We start from the raw sequence: 14,065 nt of genomic DNA, 5'->3' as shown, positions 1-14,065 counted from the left end.
CACAAGTAGGCAGAGAGGTAGGCAGTGTGGGGGTGGGGGGAAGCAGGCTCCCTGCTGAGCAGAGAGCCCAATGTAGGACTCAATCCCAGGACCCTGAGATCATGACCTGAGCCAAAGGCAGAGGCTTAAACCCACTGAGCCACCAAGCACCCCCAATGGCAGTAAATTCTTATCCACCAACAATTACTCTGAATGTAAATGGACTAAATGTTCCATTTAAAAGATATAGGGAGAATGGATTAAAAAATAAATAAGACCCATCTATATGTCACTTACAAGAGACTCATTTTAAACCTAAAGACACCTCTAGATTGAAAATGAGGGTATGGAGAACCATCTATCATGTTAATGGATGTCAAAAGAAAGCCAGAATAGCCATACTTATGTCAAACAAACTAGGTTTTAAACCAAAGACTGTAATAAGAGATGAAGAAGGGCATTATATCATAATAAAGGGGTCTATCCAACAAGAAGATTTAACAATTATAAATATGTATGCCCCAAATTTGGGAGCACCTAGATATATAAATCAATTAATAACAAACATAAACTCATTGATAATAATGCAATAATAATAAGGGACTCTATCACCCCACTCATTGCAGTAGACATATCATCCGAGGATAAAATCAACAAGAAACAATGGCTTTGAGTGACACACTGGACCAGATGGACTTAATAGATATATTCTAAAGCAGCAGAATACACGTTCTTTTCGAGCACACATGGAACATTCTCCAGAACAGATAATAAACTGGATCACAAATCAGACTTCAACCAGTACAAAAAGACTGAAATCATACCATGCATGTTTTTAGACACAATGCTATAAAACTTGAAGTCAATTACAAGAAAAAACTTGGGAAGACTACACATACATGGAGGTTAAATAACATTCTACTAAAGAATGAATGGGTTAACTAGGAAATTAAGGAAGAAATTAAAAAGAATACATGGAAGCAAATGAAAATAAAAACACAATGGTCCAAAATCTCTGGGATGCTTCAAAGGTGATTGTAAGAGAGAAGTCTATAGCAATAGAGGCTTACTTCAAGAAACAAGAAAAGTCTCAAATATGCAGTCTAAACTTACAACTAAATAAGCTAGCAAAGGAAGAGTAAATTTAGACTAAAGCCAGCAGAATAAGGGAAATAATAAAAAAAAAGATAAAAAATAAACAATATAAAAACAAAAATAGTAGATCAATGAAACTGAGAGCTGGTTCTTTGAAAGAATTAATAAAATTGATAAACCCCTAGCCAGACTTATCAGAAAGAAAAGAGAAAGGACCCAAATACATAAAATCATGAATGAAAGAGCTCATGACAAACACCAAAGAAATACACATAATTATAAAGGAATAGTATGAAAAATTATATGCCAACAAATAGGACGATCTAGAAGAAATGGATAAATTCCTAGAAACATAAACTCCAAAACTGAAACAGGAAGAAAGGTAATTCGAGCAGACCCATAACCAGGAAAGAAATTGAATCAGTTATCAAAAATCTCCCCAACAAACCAGAGTCCAGGGTAGAATGGATTCTCAGGGGAATTTTATCAGACATTTAAAGAAGAATTAATACCAATACTTTTCAATATATGTAGAAAAAGCATTTGACAGAATACAGTACCCATTATTGATAAAAGCCTCAACAAAGTAAGGATAGAAGGAACATGCTTCAGTATCATAAAGGCCATATATGAAAGACACACAACTAATATCATCCTCAATGGGGAAAAACTGAGAGCTTTTCCTCTATGGGCAGGAACAAGACAGGAATGTCCACCCTCACCATTGTTATTTACCTAGTACTGGGATTTCTAGCCTCAGAAATAAGACAACAAAAAGAAATAAAATAAGTGAGGAAGAAGTCAAACTTTCACTATTGGCAGACAACATGATAGTCTATGTAGAAAACTTGAAAGAACCTGAAAGACTCCACAAAAAAGTTGCTAGAACTGATACACAAATTCAGCAAAGTCACATGATATAAAATCCATGTACAGAAACCTATTGCATTTCTATACACTAATAATGAAGCAGTAGAAAGAGAAACCAAGAAATTGATCCCTTTCACAATTGCACCAAAATCCATAAGATACCAGTAATAAACCTAATCAAAGAGGTAAAAGATCTCTATGTTGAAAACTATAAAACACTTATGGAAGAAATTTAAAAGGACACAAGGAAATGGAAAAATATTCCATGTTCATGGGTTAAAAGTATTATTTTAAAGTATTAAAGTATTATTTTAAAGTATTATTAAAATCTCTATGCTACCCAAAATGACTGACACATTTAATGCAATCCCTATCAGAATACCACCAACATTTTTCACAGAGCTAGAAAAAACAATCCTAAAATTGTGCAGAACCAGAAAAGACCCGGAATAGACAAAGCAATTTTGAAAAAGAAAAAACAAAATGGAAGGCATCACAATTCTGGATTTCAAGTTATATTACAAAGCTATAGTCATCAAAACAGTATGGTACTGGGTGCTGTTCTTGAGTGGCTTTGTTGGATAAACATCCAAGTATTAATTTCAGCTCATGATCTCAAGGTTCTGAGATAGAGCCCTATGGTAGACTCTGTGCTTAGCAGGGGGTCTCCTTGAGACTTGCTCTCTCCCTCTCCCAAATAAATAAATAAATAAATCTTAAAACAAACAAACAAACAAACAAACAAAGAACCAACAGTATGGTACTGGCACAAAAACAGACACACAGATTACTGGAACAGAACAGGAAACCCAGAATTTGACCCACAACTATATGGTCAACTGATCTTCGACAAAGCAAGAAAGAATAGCCATTGGAAAAAAGACAGTCTCTTTAACAGATAGTGTTAGAAAAGTGGACAGCACAGCAGAATGAAACTGGACCACTTTCTTACAGCATGCACACAAATAAGTTCAAAATGGATGGATGAAAGACCTAATTGTGAGATAGGAAACCATCAAAATCCTAGGGAAGAAACAAGGCAGCAACCTCTTTGACCTTGGCCACAGCAACTACTTATTATACACATATCTGGAAGCAAGGGAAACAAAAGCAAAAATGAACTATTGAGACTTCATCAAAATAAAAAAAAAAATTTCTGCACAGTGAAGGAAACAATCAACAAAACTAAAAGACAGCCTATGGAATGGGAGAAAATATTTGCAAATGATATACATGATAAATAGTACTCAAAATCCATAATTTATCAAACTCAACACCCAAAAAAGATATAATCCAGTTAAGAAATGGACAGGAGGCATGAAGAGACATTTTTTCCAAAGAAGATGTTCAGATGGCAGACACGTGAAAAGATGCTCAAATCACTCATCATCAGGGAAATACAAATCAAAACCGCAATGAGATTCCTGCCAAAATGGTTAAAAGTAACATCTTAGGAAACAACGGATGTTGAAAAGGATGCAGAGAAAGAGAAGCTCTTACATTGTTGGTGGGAATGCAAACTGGTGCAGCCACTCTGGAAAATAGTACAGAGGTTCCTCAAAAAATTAGAAATAGAACCACTCTATGACCCAGCAATTATACTACTACTTACTTACCCAAAGAACACAAAACCAGCCAAATGTCCATTGATGAATGGATAGAGAAGGTTTGATTATATATATATATATATATATATATATATATATATATATATATGTATACACACACACACACACACACACACATATACATACATAGGAATATTATTCATCAAAAAGAATGAAATCTTGCCATTTACAATGATATGGATGGAGCTAGAGTTTATTATGCTAAGTGAAATTGGTCAGTAAGAGAAAGACAAATACCATATCATTTCACTTGCGTAGAATTTAAGAAACAAAAGAAATAGTGGAAGGGGGAAAAAGAGAGAGAAGGAAGCAAAGCATAACAGAATCTTAACAATAGAGAATAAATTGAAGGTTGACAGAGGAGAGGTGGGTCGGTGATGGGCTAAATGAGTGATGGGTATTCAGGAGGGAGCTTGTTGTGTTGAGCTTTAGGTGTTATATGTTAGTGATGAATCACTAAAGTGACGAATCACTAAATTCTACTTCTGAAACAAATATTGCACTCTACGTCAACTAACTAGAATTTAAATGAAAATTTGGGAAAAAAAGACAATGGACATTATTAGTTGAATACTACATGAATTTGCATTTTATTTAGGAAGATTAGATTTGGTTATGAAGCAGAAGATAGCACGATTCATTGTATTTTAAGGTTTATATGTGTAGGAAAATCATCCAGTGTTAATTAATGTGAAACTTAAATTATTAACTCTAGTCAATGAAAATATAATTGTTTTTATTTTTTGATTTATTACTAGTGAGGTTGCACTATTCTAATTATTTTTTCTAGCTACTGGTTTATATACTTTTCCTACAAATATATTATGGGGTGCTATTTTTCTTATTAGCTTATTTTAAATTGAGAAATATCCCATTATGATTTCTCTCTAGATACTCATTTGTTTTTGTTTTTTACTGTTAGTTTTTCTTTTCCAAGATTTTTTTTAATCCATTTTAGAGAGAGAAAGAGAGCATGAGCTGGAGGGGAAGAGGAGCTGAAGGGGTAGAGGTTGAAGGAGAGAGAACCTCAAGCAGATTCCATGCTGGGCGTGGAGCCAATACAAGGCTTGATCTCATGTTCCTGAGGTCATTAATCGACTGTACCACCCAGAAGCCCCAATGTTAGTCTCTCTATAAAAATTGATTTATCTGTTATATTGTGAAATCTGTCAGATTTTCTTACCATAATTTTTATTTTGTTTGGAAAGGATTTTCTCAACATAAGGTTCTTAATAAAATCACCAAAGTCATCTTGATATTATTTTTTACATTAAATCTTCAATCCTAATTCTTACCAGGAAAGTTAATACAGTGTGGTGATTTTACTTCACCATATAAAATTATTCCCCATTCTTCTTTAGCAATAAGAACTCACTCAGCAGAGGCAGATTTAAGGCTACTACTAAACTTCCTATTTAAATCAAAATAATGGCTATGATGAAAGAAAAATACAAATAATTTTTTTAAAGTGAGCATATAATTTTTAAAACTGAGAGATTGCTTTTAATTGGCTGATGTACCATTTAGACGAGTGCAAAACAGGCTTTTGCTGAGAGAGCTGTAACTTTTATGAAACTAAGGAATTATTCCTATAGGTCTGATTAAAGCAGATATTTATGATTGAGAAGACCATGTTCTTATGTGCATATTTACAGTACATATATATTGGGTTTATGAAATTATTTTTCTGTGACCTCAAGGTTTGGAGAGAGCATAACTCTAAAATATTACTAAGTGGAAAATAGTAATGCATATTTCTTTGATGATCTTATTTGAGAAAATTGTAAATTAAAATTTTAGGTAGTCTAAGAGAATGAATGAATGACATAGACCTCAGATAATGCTCCAAGAGTATTCCTTCATGAAACTAATTTTTTTAACATGAGGACAAGGGAATATTTTAAGATTTTTTTACCAAGTGTAATTTTTCAATTTAGTTCATAGCTTTGTGCATTGAGAAATAGCAAGTAGAAGCTGTTTGACCACCAATCTTAAGGTTGAAAAGATCTAGCCAATACATATTTAGAAATGCATAGCTTACCAAACTTCATAGAGAAGTGTAGCTAGAATTCTGCAGAATGAACCAAGATTCTAAAAAGGAGCATGTCTATAACAGTTTTGATTTTGAATCAGTATGTGTCTGAGATGTTCTATGAAAGCAATAATTTTAGTCTGAAACTTTATCTAGTGAGAAAAATACCTTACCACAGCCTTAAAATCATTGTTGGCAGTTTTCAAATCTACTATAAAGGAGCTTTTATAAAAATCTGATCTCCTATTTTCCAATGTTGCATGAAAACTTATTAAGTCACATATCAAATCTGCTGTATCCGTGTGCTAATTAGAAATCACCTTGTGCTGCATCTGGAAATCCACGTTATTTTCATTAGCTGAGTCCAACTCTACTTTCACTTCCTCAATGAAATCTTCTCAGATTACTTAAAGTCTTGTTTCCCACCTCAATTGAGCTTTTGATGAATATATTCTTGCTTAGCACACACAGACCTTTATTTTAAATTGCAATGTCACATCTAGCATATAGCATTGCATGAAATGGATGCTCACCATATGCTTATGAGTTAAGTTGAATTTTAATACGATCAAAAATTTACAATTGCTTGATATAATGCAAGCCTTGTTTTGTTCACCTCTGTTTGATTTATGGTTCTCTTGACTTCTGGTATGGAATAGGACTTGTTCAGAGATATGCAATGATTTTTATTCCGTGTAAATCTCCTTTTTTCCACATTAGCACAAAGATGAATTTATAGCAGGTTTTTGATTATTAATCATTAGCAGGTTACAAAATAAGTAAATAAATATTCATGAATAATAAGCACATTTGATTCAAGATATTGTTAAAGTAGAAAAATATGTAATATTGAAGAAATTGATATTATCAATTCAATTTTAGGTTATGTAAATATATCTTAATGTATCTTACCTTATGAAGTTTATCAATAGGAAATATTTAGAGTATAAATGGCATACCAGCAAGTGAGGGAAGATACTTAGAAAATTTATAACTAACATAGATGTCATATTTCTAACTCATAAAGAGGCCTTACATATAAATAAATTCAAGACAGATAACAACAAAAAGAGTACAAAAACCATGAACAAGCACATCGCCAAAGTTGCTATCCAACTGGTCAATAAACATTTGAAAACATGCTCAAACTCATGATTCATCAAGGGAATGCAAAGTGAAAACTGGGAAATACTATTACTCACTTACAAAAATAGTTAAAGATTAAACTGCTAGGGGTACCTGGGTGGCTCAGTCAGTTAAACATCTTGCTTAATCTCAGTCAGGTCTTGATCTCTGGGTCATGAGTTAAAAAAAAAATAAAAGATAAAAAAACAAAGATTGCTAATGGGAGTGTAAATTGGTTTAAAATTTTTGGAAATCATTGTGACAGTTCTACTAAAATTGAACATATGCATAACCTACCAATCAACATTTTTACTCTCAGGACAACAAAACAACTGTACAGGTATGCTCATAGCAGAATTACCCATAATAGAAAAACAATCTGAAAAAAAGCTACATCTCTAACAGTAATTAAATAAATAAATTTAGTACTGAATGGTAGAGTGTTTAGCAATGAAAATTATTTAACCACTGATATACCAGCATTATGAATGAGTTTTGCAAGCATAATGTTGAAAGAAAGATCCCCAAATATATAGTTCTAACTGTGTGGTTCTAATAGCTTTGGAGAACAGGAGTGATTAGCAGTTGGGAGAGGTTTGGAAGGGAGAAACTGAGCTGCTGGACTCATGTGGTAGTTTATACTAATTCATCAAGCTGTACACCTGTGATATGTGTACTTTTTTCCTACACTTATGCCACACAACAGTGAAATAGTTAATATAACAAAATGAAGAAAAATGTATTATGTGACAATATAAAATAACCTCATAGTTCAAAGTGCAGATTCTGGATGTATTATGAGTTGGTAGCATCCAAGTTCTGCCATTTACTATATGGATAACCAGAAATGCATTCTTCTCAACTTCTTCACCTGTGTCACCATCTATAAACTGAGGGTAAAGTAATTTATATTTGTTTTGAAGATTAAATGACTTAGTACCTGCAAAGCCACTGCACAATACCCAACACATATAAAGCCCTAATCAAATGTTAACTATTTCTGTTTATTAAGATTCAACTCTAACATTCCACTCTATCCAGTGGAATAATTTATTGAGTAAGTCTTAGTAAGGAAACTGATTGGCTGAGATTTCTTCTCCAGTTGAGTCTATTAGAGAATGGAGGCTATAAGGAGGGTATGGTACTGTCATTAACTGGATTAAAAAATAGAAATACTTTTTCTGCTCTTATGGGCAGGAGAGTGAAAACAGGATAATCAAATAAGAGATTGGAGTCACTCTGGTGACCACTGATTCATCCAGTCAAAACACATGTCTCAAAAACTCCCCAAACAGTACTACTGGCTTCACAAGTATGTGACCTGTCCAGCACCATAGGGCCCCACACATGATTCAATATTGCCCTCTTAGCATCTTTAAATTATTAATAATTTTTAAACAAAATCCCTGCATTTTCATGTAGCAGCTGGTCCTGCAAGTTATGTAGCTTGTTCTGCTAAGAAGTGTGTGGTCATGTGCGTAATCAATGTCACATATACTGATTTATGTGAAGAAATCTCTATGGAGTAGGGAGAATGTCTAGAGTTGAGGAGAAATGGTTGCATTTTTTGTCTACTTGACAATTAGTCACCATCTCTATCCACAGCCACCTGTAAAGAATCCTAGAGCTCATGAAAGAGTTTGTATGCTCTTGAATACCCTCTTGATTGATTGATTGATTGATTATGTTAGGTTAGTCACCATATAGCACTTCATTAGTTTTTGATGTGGTGTTCCATGACTCATTATTTGCGATTAACACCCAATTCTCGTTGCAATATGCGCCCTCCTTAATACCCATCATCAGGCTAACCCATCTCCCTCACTCCCTTCACCTCTGAAACCCTCAGTTTGTTTCCCAGAGTCCATAGTCTCTCACAGTTCATCTCCCCCTTTGATTTCCCCCTTCATTTTTCCCTTCCTTCTCCTTATGTCCTCCATTCTATTCCTCATGTCCCACATATAAGAGAAACCATATATAATTGTCTTTCTCTGCTTGACTTGAATACCCTCTCTTTTTATGGCAAAATGACTAATCTCCAGGGGGAAAAAAAAAAAAAACTAGGAGTTTTTTATTAAGACCTGATTATTAAAGCAGACTATATCTTGAATATAAATCTTGGGTTTTACAGGAACAGGTGTAGAGAACATATCTGAATTTATTTGATTGATATGTTTACTTTTGTAAAGATTGCTAAACAATGTGAGAAGTTCAGTGAGAAATAGTGTGAATATTTCCTTCATAATAAGTTCCAGATAGTAATTAGAACTGACTCTATAACAAGTCTAGCTTCTTTATGAATTCAGTATTTCATCAATTATTTTGATGTCATTAAAACACAATGAAAATCTACAAGCTCACACAGTTAAGCTTTAAAGAATTACTTACATTTTGAAATAAGACAGAGGAGCTTAAAATCTAAAGAATAACTTCTTGATTTCTAATTAAGAAACTGAAATCTGCTCATGTTTGTACAACCTCAGTATATTATTGCTTAAACTTTGCCAGTAAAATTAAAAGCTATAATTTAAATATCATGTTTATTAGTTTCCTAGAGCTGTCATAACAAAGTGCCACAAACTATATGGCTTAAAACAAAATCAATGTATTGTCTTATACTTCTGGGGGTGAGAAGTTTGACATCAAGGTGTCAAGAGGTGTGGCTCCTTTGGGAGACTACATTCCATGACTCCTTACTTCTGGGAGTTAGCAGCAAAACTTGCTGTTCTTTGGCTTGTATAAATATATGACTCCAATCTTTGCCTTTGTTATTACATGATATTCTCTCCTTCTGCGTCTGCATGGTCTTTTCTCTTTTTATAAGGACACCAGTTATATTGGATTTGTACCCACCTTAATTCAGTGTGACCTCATCTTGAACTGATTACATCTGCAAAGATCCTATTTGCAAATAAGGTCATATTTACAGGTACTGGGAATTGCAACTTCAGCATATGTTTTTGGTGTACACAATCCATCCCATAACACTGTATTCTAATCACATAATAAAAAGTAATACCCAAAAAAACAGTTAACACACAAGTGTATATTATACATCAGAAACTACTCTGAACACATTACATATAATATGAAGTATTTCTTACAATAAATCTAAAGAATGGATATTATTATGATCCCTATGTTGTAGTCGAATAAAGGGCTATGTAAGAATGCTTATTGCCTAAAGTCCCAGACTTCATAGTTTCACAATAGGTGTAACCTTAATATCTATATCATATGCTTCTCAAAATTTATAGATAGCATTATGCTTATGCCAAAATCTAGAAAAACACTTTTCTAAGCAAGAAATATATCTAAAAATCAAATGTGTTATATCTAATATTAAATCTTACATTATTTTTTCCCCAAATTTTTATTTAAATTCTAGTCAGTTAACATATAGTGTATATTGGTTTCAGGAATAGAATTTAGTGATTCATTACTTACATATAACACCCAGGGCTCATCATATAAGTGTCCCTTTTAATGCTTATCACCCATTTAACCCACCTTCCACCAACCTCATTCCATCAACTCTCAGTTTTTTCTCTATCATTAAGAATCCCTTATGGGGGGCACCTGGGTGGCTCAGTGGGTTAAACCTCTGCCTTCGGCTGAAGTCATGATCTCAGGGTCCTGGGATGGAGCCCTGCATCAGGCTCTCTGCTCAGCAGGGAGCCTCTTCCCCTTCTCTCTCTGCCTGCCTCTGACTACTTGTGATCTCTGCCTGTCAAATAAATAGTTAAAATCTTAAAAAAAAAAAAAAAAAAAAAAAGAGAAAAGAAAAAAGAATACCTTATGGGAGCACCTGGATGGCTGGCTCAGTTGAGTGTGCAGCTCTTGATTTTGGCTCAAGTCATGATCTCAGGGTCCTGTGATTGAGCCCCATGTGGGACTCCATGCTGGTCAAGGAGCCTGCTTGGGATTCTCTCTCTCTCCCTCTGCCCATCTCTCCCTGCTCTGCCCATCCTTCCCTGCTCATGTTTTTTTCTCTCTCTCTCTTTCTCAAAAAAACAAAAAACAAAAAAAGTCCCTTATGAATTTTTTCCCTTTTTTTTTAATTTGCCCTTCCCATATGTTCATAAATTTTATACAGTATTTATATCTGATTTATTATCTGTAATTATTTTTCTTAAATAGCATTGTTTTGTTCAGACTAAGTTTAATATTAAAGTATATTTTCTATGTCGACTATATAATGAGAGAAAGAAAAATTTTTGGTATGGACAAATAACTTAAAATTACAAGGAAATATAAGTCAAAAATTTTGAGTCTAGGATTGAAACAAACATATATATATAGCTGTGTGTATGTACATATATATGATTGTAAAATTGGAGGAAATGTTCCCAAACCCAATTAAGAAAACATAAAATGTAAAACCCAAGGTGAACACAAGGTACTACATACCAATCTGTGTAATAAAACATGATTGACCAGAAATTCAATTGATCACATATATCAAATTGAAGCTTCTTCCAGAATAATAAAAAAAAAAAATTCATTCAATGTAAGAGATTACATTCTTAAAATAAGAGATTACATTCTTAAAATTACATTCTTAAAATTCTTAAAAAGAAAATGCTTAAAATTTTATGTTGCACTGATTTGGGATGTAATTGAATTTCCTCAGTAATTGACCAAGGCACTGTCAAATCCAAATCAGCAAATAATACATCGTGCACTTCAAAAGAGAGAGGGAACCTCTCAACCAATGAATAAAAATGTCTTATTTCAGCCAAAATATGAGAAGGTATTCTGATTTGAGACTGTTCTCTACTTGCCAGTCTGTCTAATTTCTGGTGGTGGCCAATTCTTTTGTCATTATCTAAGGATGAATGTCACTGGAGAATATTAATGAAAATATTTTGCAAAGCCCCCATTTAAAATTATAACTTATTGTTTCTTCTCAAAGAACCAATGCAAAATGTGAATATAGTTTCTTAATTCTCAATGGAAAATTTTAGGAGTTTATAGTCTCCGTAAAAGCATTTGTGTCTTCAGTCACACTACAATTTTTTTTTTCTATTTTCCCTGAAGGATATTACATTACAATAAATTTTCCTTTTTTTTTTGTTTTTGTTTTAAGATTTCATTTATTTATTTGAGAGAGAGAGTGAGTGAGAGTGAGAGCACAAGTGGAGGGAGGTTGGAGGGGCAGAAGGAAAGGGAAAAGCAGACTCACCACTGAGCAGGGAGCCTAACATGGGGCTCAATTCTGGGACTCTGGGATTATGACCTGAGCTGAAGGCAGATGTTTAACCGACTGAGCCACCCAGGTGCCCTGATGCGTTGGTTTAATTTCATCTGAAAACAGAGAAGATCTTACCGTAATTGAAACGGGAAACAGCCATAGGTGTCCTGCTTAGTTTCCTTGTACTAAAGTAAACTGGGTAATAATTGTAAAATTTTCCTGGAAGAGGGACACTTGTTTTTTTTTTTTTTTTAATTATTCTTGTCAGTAGATGTGAAAGATGAGTGGTTTGAAAAAGAAAATATATATATATATATATGAAAAAGCAGCATAGAATTAGTAATTTTCTGACATAACTAGTATATATTTTCCCTATTTTTAAATCTTCTTAACTTTTCTTGTATTACAAAAATTCTCTCATGGTTCATTTTAGTTATTTTGTATAGACAAACCAGTCAGATGTACCAGAAACCCACTGAGATGTCCAGGAATCTCAAGTTCTGAAGCTTTGAATACATAGTCCTTTTGAAATATATGCAATTAATAAGAAGCACATCAGGTAATGTGGTCAAAAGATAAAATCTAAAAAACAGAAGACAATCTTGTGGCTTTACTGAGAACTGTTTGAATTTTATCAAATAATTAGACACCCGGCATGTATTAATTATGTTTTATAAATGAATTGCAACTTGGGTTCCAAACAAGGATATTGTATATACATGAGGATCATTTATTAGAACTAGTGAAATTTGTTTTTAAAGCTGCCTAGCTTTGATGACTCATAAACAAAATTATGTGGAAGGGGAAAATCATTGAAATACTTAGAACTAACACCCACTCAGTGAGAGGTGATTAATCCTGTTTTAGAATAAAAAAAATATATAGAATCTCAGAACTGAAGGTCACCTCCAGACACTGCTTATCTACTTGGAGCAGATTTTTTAAATCCTTTATTTAAAGATATCTCTGATTGATATCTCATACCTTTCTTTAGAAACATACCCTCTATTTAGTCAACTGTCCAATTAATAACATCTCCTAAAGGTCTAAGGGCCTTCAATTTTATTAGACATGAGTCACCTGAGAAACCTGTTAAGAATGTAGATTGCCAAGACCCGTTCCAAGAATTCTTTTTCAATTTAATGGATTTGGAAGGTACAATAGTAGATATTATAACCACTTCTCAGGTGATTCTTGTACAGTGGTAGGCCATGTTTTGGGGAAAAAAAAATGCATCAGGTTATCTCAAACCCTTTTAAAACCCTGAACTACTAAATTTCTGAATCTGAAATATAACCACATTAAATATCCAACTATCCTTTATTACCTTAAGTATAGGTGTATTACAAAGACAAAGGAAGCTGTGATACTAGTGGGAGGGATATTAAACAACTTAGACTAAAAGCCCCAGTGACTCGGCTTTAGGACAAACTTGCTCTTCTCCTTTCTTCTGTTGTAATTTTCCATTTGTTTCATTCCTATGATCAGTTTCATCCTTGTATCCTATTTCCAATATTTCCAATGTAAATATTAAGTCCTCTACTAACTTGCCGAAAGGATCTTGTCTTGAACTTTAGGTCTTCCTCTCTTTTTCTAATGCCCTCCTATAAGGTTGAGCTTGTATTTGCTATTGAGTTATTGGCAGATCCCTTTCCGTCAATTCTCAGTGGCACAATATTGACCACCTTTAAGCCGGGACCCCAACATATTAGCATATATCAACGCTTGCTAAATGTCCCTCCTACAACCTGAAATGATTCCCAAACATTATCTTTACAAAGCCCCAGAATTCCATGTATGTAATAATATGTTTACATAGTACTTCTACCAAAAGTTATTTTATATTATTCCTCAAATCAGGGTCATGGAAGTAAGGTCAAATACTTTCCTGAATATCATACAGTTCGTTTTGAGAAACAGACTTTATTGGGTCACAGGTAATAGAAAGTACAGGTCTTCCAATCCATTTTTCTTTTCTTTTTTTTTTTTTTAAGATTTTATTTATTGACTTGACAGGGAGAGATCACAAGTAGACAGAGAGGCAGGCAGAGAGAGAGAGAGAGAGGGAAGCAGACTCCCCGCTGAGCAAAGAGCCCGATGCGGGACTCGATCCCAGGACCCTGAGATCATGACCTGAGCTGA

This window comes from Lontra canadensis, unplaced genomic scaffold (genome assembly GCF_010015895.1).
Source record: "Lontra canadensis isolate GAN:19392208 unplaced genomic scaffold, GSC_riverotter_1.0 scaffold26, whole genome shotgun sequence".
Lineage (NCBI taxonomy): Eukaryota > Metazoa > Chordata > Mammalia > Carnivora > Mustelidae > Lontra > Lontra canadensis.
Note: the sequence above shows the minus strand (reverse complement) of the source record.